This window comes from Leptonychotes weddellii, chromosome 2 (assembly GCF_054177405.1).
Source record: "Leptonychotes weddellii isolate Sample4059 chromosome 2, ASM5417740v2, whole genome shotgun sequence".
NCBI lineage: Eukaryota > Metazoa > Chordata > Mammalia > Carnivora > Phocidae > Leptonychotes > Leptonychotes weddellii.
In genome coordinates, this window is record NC_138370.1 from 177,430,912 (window position 1) to 177,443,088 (window position 12,177).

Genomic DNA, 12,177 nt, shown 5'->3' on the forward strand with positions numbered 1-12,177 from the left:
TAGTTTTTCCAGATACTGAAGCCCCGTGTTGCTTCAACTTTGTGCCACGACCGTTGCAGTTTTTGTGAGGACACTGCTGTCGTTTCTGACGTCGCCGCGGCCGGTGGCGGCGCCTGCTGGGCGCGTGCGTGTGCCCGGTGGAGTCAGCCACACTGCCGCGGCTCCCGGTTAATTTTCCGTGCTGAATAGTGTTCCCTTCCCTGAGCGGGCAGCGCTTGATCCATCCTGTCCTGGGGACACAATGGTTGTGGACAGCTTTTGGCTGTTGTGAGTAAGGCTGTTGCGAGCGTTGTTGTGTTCGCATTAGGGTGTCAGGAAGCACGGACTTCTCTAGGGTACGCTATCTAACTTTGGGGTTGTGGGGCGTCGCATTATGATGCGATGGTCGCATTGCTTTTCAAAGTGGTTGTATCAGACTGAACTCCTCACCCACACTTGCCAGCTTGCTGGGTGCATAAAGGTGTTCGGTGGCTTCTCTTGTTTGTTTTTGCCCAAAGTACCTGCACCATTTTTAAATTTTTTTTTAAAGATTTTCTTATTTCTTTGAGAGAAAGAGAGCACGCACGTGAGGGAGGAGGGCAGAGGGAGAAGCAGACTCCCCTCTGAGCAGGGAGCCCCTCCTGGGGCTCAACCACAGGACACTCAGATCAGGACCTGACCAAAACCAATTCTTGGTCCCACCCAGGTGCCCCTGGTGTAACTGACATACAATGTTAGTTTCAGACATGCAACATACTGATACAGTGTTTGCATATATTGCTTACGATCAGCACAGTAAGTCTACCATACATGCAGAATTTGGCGGGGGGGGGGGGGGGATGAGAACTCTTAAGACTTCTCTTAGCAGCTTTCAAATATGCAATGCAGTATTAGTAAGTACAGTCACCACGTTGGGTGGTTTTGATTTGTGTTCGCCTTAATACTAACATGGTTGAGCATCCTTTCGTGTATTTATTCACTGATTTTCTTTTTTTGTGAGTTACCTCTTCACATCATTTGTGGGTTTTTTTCCTGACAGTCTTTTTTTTTTTTGCTATGTAGTTTTTTAAAACTTTATATATATATACACACACACATATATATAAACGTTGACTAGCAGTTCTTTTTCAGTTATATATTTTACAGCTCTTTTCCAGTTTTAAGCCTCACGTAGGCTTTTTCACAGACTCTTTGGAGGTACAGACGCTCTCAGCTGTAACTGGGTGCCGGTTACAGTCTTGCCTTCCTCTGTGATTGGGGCCGAGTTTGTCTTGTTGAGGATGTGGTGCCTTGCCTGGGGGGAGGGCGCTCCTGCTGCTGTGTTTGAGCAGCTCAGTTTGCCTTTCACATTGGAGTCTTCAGTCTACCTGGAATTGACCAGTGTGTGGAGCTGGGAGTCCAATTTTGTTTTCCACATGGATGTCTGATTAGTCCAGCACCATTTATTGAAGCAGCTGTCTTTCCCTGTTGCTTTGCACTGTCACTTCTGTGGGTTTGTGCCCTGGGCTCTGCTCTGTTCCTTCAGGCTATTTATATATCACTGTGCCAATAACCCACTAAGTCCTGTTACTGCCACTGTATACAAATGTCTTGCCAGCTCACAGCAGACCCTCCCACTTTATTCTTTAGCAGCATCTTTGGCTATTCTGAGTTGTTTCTACTTCTATAGATATTTAATCTTCACTCCTCAGGTTACACATACATCATGTTGAGATTTTGATTAAGACTGAGTTGAGTTTATAGTGTGTTCTCGGGTGAAATCATCTTAATATTGAATCTGATAAATTGTGAATATGGGCATACCTCTCTATTTAGATCTCCTTTAATATTTGTTATAAAATTTTATGATTTTCTTCATAGAGATCTTCCATCTTCTGTTAGATGTGTTATTAGACATTTCATATTTTTCATGCTGTCGTAAATGGTATCTGTTAAATACATTTTTTAGATGAGTTTGTGAATAGCTTCTGTTAAAAGCTTACCAGTTGCAATAATTTTCCTGTTGACTCTTTATTTTTCTGTGTACTTACTAATTTCTTTCCAATTACTTTTTACTACTTTTTCTTGCCTTACTACACCCACCAGGACCCCTCCAGTACATTGTCTTTTTTCTCATCACACAATGAGAACTTTGACTGTTTTGCTGATAAATATTATGTTTCCTGTTATTTTTGGTAGATAGATTTTATCTGGTTAAGGAAATTCTCTTCTATTTCTAGATTTTTAATATATTTTTTACTTATCTTTTTTTTTTAAGATTTTTTTTTTAATCCATCTGACACAGAAAGAAGCAAGGGCGGGGGGAGCGGCAGGGAGAGGGAGAAGCAGGCTCCCTGCTGAGCAAGGAGCCGGATGGGGGACTCCATCCCAGGATCCGGGGATCATGACCTAAGCCGAAGGCAGATGCTTAATGGATTCAGCCGCCCAGGCGCCCCATTAAGATTTTATTTATTTGAGAGAGAGAGAGAGAGAGAGCACATGAATTGGGGGGGAGGGGCAGAGGGAGAGGCACAAGCAGACTTCCCACTGAGCAGTGGGGATCATGACCGGAGCTGAAAGCAGATGCTTAACCGACTGAGCACTGAGGCGCCCCTATCTTTTTTTTAAAAGATTTTATTTATTTATTTGAGAGAGAGCGAGAGAGATCACAGAGGGAGAGGGAGAAGCAGACTTGCTGCTGAGCAGAGAGCCGGGTGCTAGCTCAATCCCAGGACCCTGTGATCATGACCTGAGCGGAAGGCAGACACTCAACCAACTGAGCCACCCAGGTGCCCCTACTTCTAAATTTTTTTTAATTTTGTTTTTTTTAAAGATTTTGAGAGAGTGAGCGAGCGAGAGAGCACGAGTAGGGGGAGGAGCAGAGGGAGAGGGAAAAGTAGACTTCCCGCTGAGCAGGGTGCCCGGCATGGGACATGGGGCTCGATCCGGGGGCTCCAGGATCATGATCTGAGCCCAAAGCAGACACTTAACCAACTGAGCCACCCAGGAGCTCCTAAATTTTTTTTAAAGTTGTAATCATGAATGAGTTTTCTTAAGAGTTCTTTTGAGGTACAATTCACATATCATACAATTCACTCATTTGAAATGTACAATTCAGTGGTTTTTAGTATATTCAGAGTTGTGTAACCATCATCCTAGTCAATTTTAGAACATTTTCATCAGCCCCAAAATAAACCCATACCTGTTAGCAGTCTCCCCCTCCACCACTACTCCCATCTTCTCCAGCCTGAGGCAACCACTAATCTGCTGTGTCTAGGGATTTATCTATTCTGGACATCTGTGTGAATGGAATCATATAATATGTGGTCCTTGTGACTGGCTTCTTTTACTTGTGTAATACTTTCGGGGCTCATTGATGTTGTAGTATGTTTCTATTTCATTCCTTTTTTATAACTGAATGATATTCCACTGTATTGATAGACCACATTTTATTCATCAATTATTTGTCAGTTGATGGACATTTGGGTTGTTTACTCTTTTTAACTCTTATGAATAATGCTGCTGTGAAAATTCATAACAAGTTTTTATAGACCTATGTTTTCAGTGTGGACATTGGATTTCAATTCTCAGGTATATGCCCAGAAGAAGAATTGCTTGGATCATATTATAACTATTTTGAGGAACTGCCAAACTGTTTTCCACAGTGGCTTCAGCATGTTTACATTTTACACGAGTGATTTTTGAGTGTTCCAGTTTCTCACACCTTCCCATCCTTTGTTATCATCAGTCTTTTTGATGTAGCCATCCTGTGGTGTGAACATGAATGGGTTTTGAGTTTTAACAAATGGTTAATTTGTTACAATTGGCATGTAATTCACCATATTTATGGAACAGCATTAGTTGTAAACCAGCTTTGCATCCCTGAGGTATAAACCTAATTTAGTCATTTTATTTTTTTTTATTTATTAATATTTATTTATTTATTTGAGAGAGAGAGAGCAAGAACACCATGGGGTGGAAGGGGCAGAGGGAGAGACAGTTTGAAGTAGACTGTGCACTGAGTGTAGAACCCAACGTGGGGCTTGATCCCAGGACCCCAAGATCCTGACCTGAGCTGAAACTTACAGAGTCAGAGGCTCAACCAACTGTGCCACCCAGGTGCCCCCAATTTAGCCATTTTATATTGTTGGATTATGTTGTCCTGATATTTTGTATAGGAATTGTATATTTATGTTCATGGGGGAAATTTACCTCTAATTTTACTTTATCTTTTTCTTTTTTAAGATTTATTTATCTATTTTAGAGAGAGCATGAGCAGGAGGGGCAGGCAAAGAGGGAGAAAGAATCTCAAGCAGACTCTGTGCTGAGCACAGAGCCCATTGTGGGGCTTGATCTCATGACCCTGAGATCATAACCTGAGCCAAAACCAAGAGTAGGGTGCTTAACTGACTGCACCAGCCAGGCACCCCTCTAATTTTACTTTTTCATATTGTCTTGTCAGATTTTGGTATGAAGTTAATGCTACCCTTATAAAAGGGATTGTAGTGTATCCTCTGTTTTCCTTTTCTTTGGAAAGTTTAATAATCAAATTATTTCTGCCTAAATGTTTGGTAGAACTTAGTAATAAAACCATATGGGGGACCTGGATTTTCTTTGTGGGAAGATTTTTGAGTATTGATTCTTGGTTTTATAATCTTCTTAAGTAAAGGTTAAATGTTATATATATTTTTAAAGGATTAGCCATTTCTACTTAAAGTCCAAATTTATTAGCATGACATAGTTAATATCCTTTTATCTTTTTAATATCAGAAGCATGTGCAGTGATGTTCCCTTTTTCATTTTTCTTTTTTTTTCCTTTCATTTTTCTTTTTCTTGATTCATCTGATATTTGTCAATTTTCTAAGACTTCAAAGTACCAACTTTTGGCTTTGTTGATATTCTCTGTTATGTATTTGTTTTCTGTTTCACTACTTTTTTTCACTTTCATTATTTTCTTCCTTCTCCTTTCTTTTTTATTTTGTTCTTTTTCTAATCTCTTAAATTGGAGATTGTGACCTCATTTTTTAGCTTTTCTCCTAAAATATATGTGTAAAGCCATAAATTTTCTTCTCCCAGCATTAGCTGCATCCTGCAAGTTTTGATAAATAGCATTTTTGTTCCTAAGTCACAGTATTTCCTAATTTCTATGATGATTTCTTCACTGATCCTGTGTAGTTTAGAATTGTTTCTTAGTTTCCATACATTGGAGAGGGAGAGATTATAGTTATGTTTTTGTTCGTGAATTCTAGCTGTATCGAGTACTTGTCAGAGAATACAGTCTACGTTATTTTAGTTGTTTGAAATTTAAGGTTTGTTGGGCGCCTGGGTGGCTCAGTTGGTTAAGCGACTGCCTTCGGCTCAGGTCATGATCCTGGAGTCCCAGGATCGAGTCCCGCATCAGGCTCCCTGCTCGGCAGAGAGCCTGCTTCTCCCTCTGACCCTCCCCCCTCTCATGTGCTCTCTGTCTCTCTCATTCTCTCTGTCTCAAATAAATAAAAATCTTTAAAAAAAAAAAAGAAATTTAAGGTTTGTTTAATGGTGAAATATATAGCTAGTTGTTGTAAACACTGTGATTGAACTTGAGAAGCAGGTTTATTCTCTAGTTTTGAGATCTGCTACCCAGTATATGTTCATTAGGTCAGTTTGTTTATTGTATTGTATAGGTCTACTGTAGTCTTACTGATTTTTAAAAAACTTTTATCAATTAGAGAGGGGAGTATGTTGATCTCTATTATGATACAGATTTGTCTATTCCTCCTTATAGTTTTATCAACTTTTGTTTTATGTATTTTGAGGCTATGTTATTAGGTATATGCAAATTTAGAACTGTTATAGTCGCCTGGTAAACTGAACCATGGATCTTTATATAGAGATTTCTATATGTGGTAATGTTTTGTCCTTGAAGTCTTTTTTTGTCCAGCTTTAATATAGACATATCAGCTTTTTTCATTGATATATATCAATATATGTAGTTCTGGGACTTTGTCCATATTACAAGAATTTTTTATTTTCTTTTAAGTAAGCTCTATACCAAACATGGGGCTTGAACTCAGTGACCCCGAGATCAAGAGTTACGTGCTCTACCAACTGAGCCAGCCAGGCACCTCTGTATTAATAAGAAGTTATAATTAAGAACTTACTAGCTGGATTGAAAAACAATTAGGCAATTCTGGGTAGTTTACTTTTCTGAAAAGCATTTTTATTTTCTTGGGGTTAAGAAAATTTTTTCTTTCTTTAATATTTTTTATTTTTTTAGATTTTATTTATTTGACAGAGAGAGAGAGCACAGGCAGGCGGAACAGCAGGCAGACGGAACAGCAGGGAGAGGGAGAAGCAGGCTCCCTGCTGAGCAGAAAGCCCAGTGTGGGGCTCGATCCCAGGGCTCTGGGATCGTGACCTGAGCCGAAGGCAGACGCTTAACCGATTAAGCCACCCGGGAGCCCCTATATTTTATTTTTAAGTAATCTCTACACCCAATGTGGGACTCAAACTCACCACCGCAAGATTGAGAGTCACATGCTCTACCAACTGAGCCAGCGAGGTGCCCCAAGAAAATTTTCTAAAACATCTTAATTCGTTTAGCTATCTTAGTTATCTTTCTTAAGTTATTTAAGGGTCTGATACTTTTGGGATGTTATTCTAAAGATTAAGGTTTTCTACATAGGACCATAGATACAGGGGGACTAGATGACTGGGCTAGATGTGTTCCACACTGTATTAGACGGAGTTCTCCAGAGAAACAGAACCCGTAGGGTGTGTCCACGTGCGTGTGTGTGTGTGTGTGCCCTATAAATACCTATATATGCCATATATGGGGGGTGGCTTTTATTGAAAGGAATTGGCTCACATGATTATGGAATTTAAGAAGTCCTGAGATCTGCAGCCAGCATGCTTGAGACTCAAGAGAGCTGCTGTGTAGTGCTAGTCAGAAAGCCAGCAAGCTGGAGTCCCAAGAAGAATGAGTGTTTCGTCCAAATCTGAAGACTGGGAAAGACCAGTGTCCCAGCTCAGTCAAGCTGGAGTTATGTCTTCAGTGGATGAATGAGGCCCACCCACATTAGGGAGGGCAATCTGCTTTACTGAGTCTACCAATTCAGATGTTAATCTCATCCAGACACACTTAGAACTTCTGTTTGAGCAGATGTCTGGTCACCCCTGGCCCAATCAAATTAACCATCATAGATAGCATTTGCTACAGCTTGTGTTTCTTAATGGAATCCTGAAACCAGTTTACTTGTTTTGTGATGTATCTGTTCCTCTCCAAAGCTAAGTAAACAACAGTTCTTAGCTAATACCTGGGAGGAGTAAGGGAGATTTGAAATGATCCATTGCTTTGGTTTATTTAGTGAGGGGTACAGAATTCAGTTGAGGCTCCTGCTCTAAGATTTTTTATCTAGTTAGGGAAGTAAGAATGATGTCTTGAAAATGTAGGCTAATGATTTTGGGAGACAATGTACATGAGGTGTTTTGCCAAACTACAAAGTGTCGTAAAAGGTAAATAGTGACTTGATGTTTTGGCTGTATTTGAAAGGGTGTTTAGGAAATAATAAATGCTGGTACTGGATAAAACTGGTGATCACTTTGGTCTAAGATGTTGACATTGGCACCAGTGGAAGTTTCGGGGAAGCAGAGGTGGCCGTGAGGTACTGTTTATTATGCAGAATTAACCAACTCATGAGATGACCAGGGGGAGTCCTAGGGATGCCGGTGCTCAGGGACTGGGGAGCTGTAGACTCATCAGCTGGACTATCAGACGGATAAGGCCAGCTGCACAGTGAACCAGAGGCGATTTCTCCCAAGGCCACGCTGCATGCCGCTGGGAGGGTGGTCATAGTCACCCTTTACTCACTGTGGCTCTCACTCACCGAGAACCCACTGTCCAAAATGACGGCTCGGAAACTTTGCTGTTTGAAGTCATCTCCACGAGCATGAGATGTCCCACTTTTACTTGGAGGATCTGACACTTAGACACAGAGGAACAGCCTCACTTTCCAAGTCAGGGGCAGAGAGTCACATAGGAATGTGTGAACGTGACATCCTCGCCTCTCACCTGTGTTGTGTTCAAGGACGCTGCACCCAGGTCCACGTCACGGTTCTGACACAGACTCACCGCGTCATTAACATTTTACCTAAACTCTGCTGCCCTGCCCCCCCGCCCCCATCCAGCACCTCTGTGGTTTCTTTTCTGCCTGTGGGGTGCAGCTCCGTCCCACAGCGAGCAGGAGCCCGCATCAGGTTGTAGGCTTCCCCCTAATGGCCTCAGACCGTCGGCCCAGGACCCTGGGTCACTCTGTAGTCCTGCATTTTCCTATGGCGTGTTTTGGTGGGCTTTTTGAAATTACAGGTATCTTCCGTCTATTCTAGAAAATCTCAGCAGTTATGCCTTCACATAATTGCCTGTGCCTCAGTTTCTCTCCCGTGTTGTCTGCTTCTCCAAGGAGGTGCATGTGGGATTTCCCTCTGTCTCCTGAGCCGAATGTCTCCCTTCTGTAGTTTCTAGTCTGGATCATGTCTAGCTTACTACCCCGTCCCTTCCTTCGTCTGTGGTCAAACTGTTTACTGACTCCTCCTTCCTTCCTACAGAGTCTGTGCTGTGCCCCCTTTTACCCCCACACCCTGCTCCCACATTTCCGCAGGCACCAACCGTTCTATTCTCGTTATTTATTTTAAAGATTTTATTTATTTATTTGAGAGAGAGCATGCGTGCACAGGTGGGGGAGGGGAGAGAGAGTGGGGGCAGAGGGAGAGGGAAAAGCAGACTCCCTGCTGAGCAGGAGCCCGGGATCATGACCTGAGCCATCTGAGCCAGCCAGGCACCCCAGTTCTGTTCTATTTAATATGTGTCTTTTTGTATGTGTCCTTTAAAAGTGTGTGTATTGCTTTTAGGTGTAATTGACCTAAACTGCCTGTATTTAATGCACGTAATGTGACCTGTGCACACCTGTAAACTAGCACAGAGAAAATAACAGATGGATCACAACCTGGGTCTCCTGTCCCTCTCCCGCGCAACTGCTTTCTGTCACTATAGATTAGTTTGCATTTTCTAGAATATTATTTACATGGAATCATACAGAGTGATGTTTTTGGTCTGGCTTCTTTCACTTAACATCATAATTTTAAGATTAACCCATGTGTCCATGTGTACTAATAGCTCATAACTTTTTTTTTAGTTTTTTTTTTAAGATTTTTATTTATTGGGGTGCCTGGGTGGCTCAGTTGGTTAAGTGGCTGCCTTCGGCTCAGGTCATGATCACAGGGCCCTGGGATCGAGTCCCGCATCGGGCTCCCTGCTCGGCGGAGAGCCTGCTTCTCCCTCTCCCTCTGTCTGCTGCTCTGCCTACTTATGCTATTTCTGTTAAATAAATAAAAAATCTTAAAAAAAAAAAGATTTTTATTTATTTATTGATCAGAGAGCAAGAACAAACACAAGCAGGGGGAGAGGCAGAGGGCGAAGCAGACTCCCCACCGAGCAGGGAGCCCGATAAGGGTACTCGATTCCAGGACCCTGTGATCATGACCTGAGCCAAAGGTAGCCACTTAACCGGCTGAGCCACCCAGGCACCCTAGCTCTTAACTTTTTTTTTTCAAGTTTATTTAAATAATCTCTATATTCAGCCTGGGCTCAGACTCATGACCCCGAGATCAAGAGCTGCATGCTCTGACGGAGCCAGCCAGGCGCCCCCTATAGTTCTTAACTTTGCTGAGTAGGCTGCCTCCGTATGGACATGCTCCAGAAACGGGTATCTCCTTGTGTGGACTGTCATTCTCCAGGGGAAACACACAGGAGATGGGTAGCTAGGTGCTAGGTGTGTGTTTCACTTCCCTTTTTTTTTTTTTTTAAAGATTTTTTTATTTGAGAGAGAGCACTTGGGGAGGGGAAGAGAGAGAGAATCTCCGGCAGACTCCCTACCGAGCTCAGAGCTTGCCTCAGGCCTGGATCTCATGACCCTGAGATCTGGACCTGAGCTGCAACCAAGAGATGCTTAACCGACTGCGTCCCCCAGGCGCCCCTCTGTATTTCACTTCTAAAGAAACTGGCAGGCTGCCCTCCAAGGTGGCTGTCTCGTGTTACCTTCCCTCTGGCAGTGGCCGGGGCTCCAGCTGCCGCGCTGTCCGTTTGGTAGTGTCCTTGTCCTCTCAGGCACTCTCCTAGGGCTCAGTGTTTCCACAGTCACTAGCGACGCCGAGCATCTTCTCTCATCAGTCTCGTATTGCAAATCTTCTTTGATAAAGAACCTGTTCACATCCTTCAGGGCATATTATTTTTAGTTGATGTAAATTATATTGTCTTATGTACTTCAGTCAGAGTGTTTAAACAAAACATTATTTTTAAGATTCACTCGTGTGGCTCTTCATCTAATCCCAGGGTTGGCAAACTGGCTGTGACCTGTTCGTAAGGCCTGTGAGCTAAGAACGTTGGCACGTTAGTAAAGGGATCGTTCAAAGCTGTGTCATTCCTTTTTTTTTTGACGTGGCCCACAAGCCCTAAAATAGGCACTGTCAGGCCCTCCACAGAAAGATGGGCAGACTCCGGGCCTGCTCCGCTGTGCCCCATGCTTGGCGTCCCTGTGCACGTCTCCTCCTCCTCCTGCCTCCAGCCCGACTACGACAAGCTGTGCCACAGCATAGAGCTTCTTACCCAGGGGTCACTGTGAAGATTTCTTTGGAATCTATGCCCAGGGGTGGAAGTGTTGGGTCATAGAACATACCTGCTTAAGTGGTGACCCTGTACGATCCACACTCTCACCTACAGTGCCTGATGGCACTTGTGTCCCCCCACCCTTCCCCCTCGGGTTTGTCCACTTTTCTGTTTTTGTGGATCAGATGGTTGGAAAGTGCTACCTTGTGTTCATTTGAGGCGGCTGTTCCTGTGTTCACTGCCTTCTCAGATTTCTGCCTTATTCATTGCCTGTGAATAGCATCTGCCTTTGGGGCGGCTGGGGGGCTCAGTTGGTGAAGCGTCTGCCTTCGGCTCAGGTCATGATCCCTGGGTCCTGGGATGGAGTCCCGCATCGGACTCCCTGCTCAGTGGGGAGCCTGCTTCTCTCTCTGCCTCTCCCCCTGCTTGTGCTCTCTCTCTCTCTGACAAATAAATCTTAAAAAGAATAGCATCTGCCTTTGTTTCTGTTGGGGTTGTTATCTTGTTGATTTGCAGGGACTATATATATTTTAGATAGTAAACACTGCTGGTTTTGAACATTACAGATTGCATCTGCCATTCTGTTACCTGTCTGTTAACTTTTTCATTTGCCCTTCACCGAACAGAAATCTTTCATTTTAATACACAGTAATAAATTTTTTGGTTTATGGTTTGTGCTTTTTTTTAAGAAGCCGTTATATGTGCCCCTCTCATTTCTCTTCACTTTGTAGTCCTTCCATTCACTAATGGGTCTTTAATGCTGTGAGATTGGAAGCCAGTTTTATTTTCCTCTGAGTCCCGGATCTGTCTCCAACCATGCATTTAGATGCAGGCCAGCTTTCTTTCTCATGGATGTGTGTGTGTGTGTGTGTGTGTGTGTGTGTGTGTGTGTGTGTGTGTGTGAGAGAGAGGGGGGGAGGGGGAGAGCCTGTGAGCACACGCGCGCGTGAGGGCACGCAATGTCCCAGCGGCCCACGCCAGGTTGCCCTCCTGCAAGAACTGGAAGCTTCTTCTTCAAGCATCTGTCTCCCCCCAGAAACCCAGGGAAAGCCTGCCATGAGAACATGGCTGAAGGTAGGATTCTTGGTGAAGACTTAGTGGGGTTTTTGTTTTCATTTTTGTTTGTTTGTTTTAGATTTTATTTATTTGACAGAGACACAGCGAGAGAGGAACACAAGCAGGGGGAGTAGAAGAGGGAGAAGCAGGCTTCCTGCCGAGCAGGGAGCCCGATGTGGGGCTCGATCCCAGGACCCAGGGATCGTGACCTGAGCTGAAGGCAGACGTTCAACGACTGAGCCACCCAGGGGCCCAAAGATTTTATTTATTTATTTGACAGAGACACAGCGAGAGAGGGAACACAAGCAGGGGGAGGGGAGAGGGAGAAGCAGGCTTCCCGCAGTGCAGGGAGCCCGAAATGAGGCTCGATCCCAGGACCCCGGGATCACGACCCGAGCCGAAGGCAGACGCTTAACGACTGAGCCACCCAGGCACCCCAGAACACTAGGCTTTCATGAACACAAGTGGATTCTCTGTTTATCTTGTGCTCACTTGTGAACGTCTTGAGACCAGGTCTTATGTCT

The 12,177-nt window shown here is 43.8% G+C and overlaps 1 long non-coding RNA gene across 1 annotated transcript; it reads left to right on the forward strand.

Annotated features, from left to right (window-relative positions):
* The first annotated feature begins 342 nt into the window (after positions 1-342).
* Positions 343-5,637, forward strand: LOC145720249 (uncharacterized). The gene is made up of 2 exons (XR_014143135.1): positions 343-5,267; positions 5,485-5,637. It is a non-coding gene; the product is annotated as an uncharacterized LOC145720249 (long non-coding RNA).
* The last annotated feature ends 6,540 nt before the right edge of the window (positions 5,638-12,177 follow it).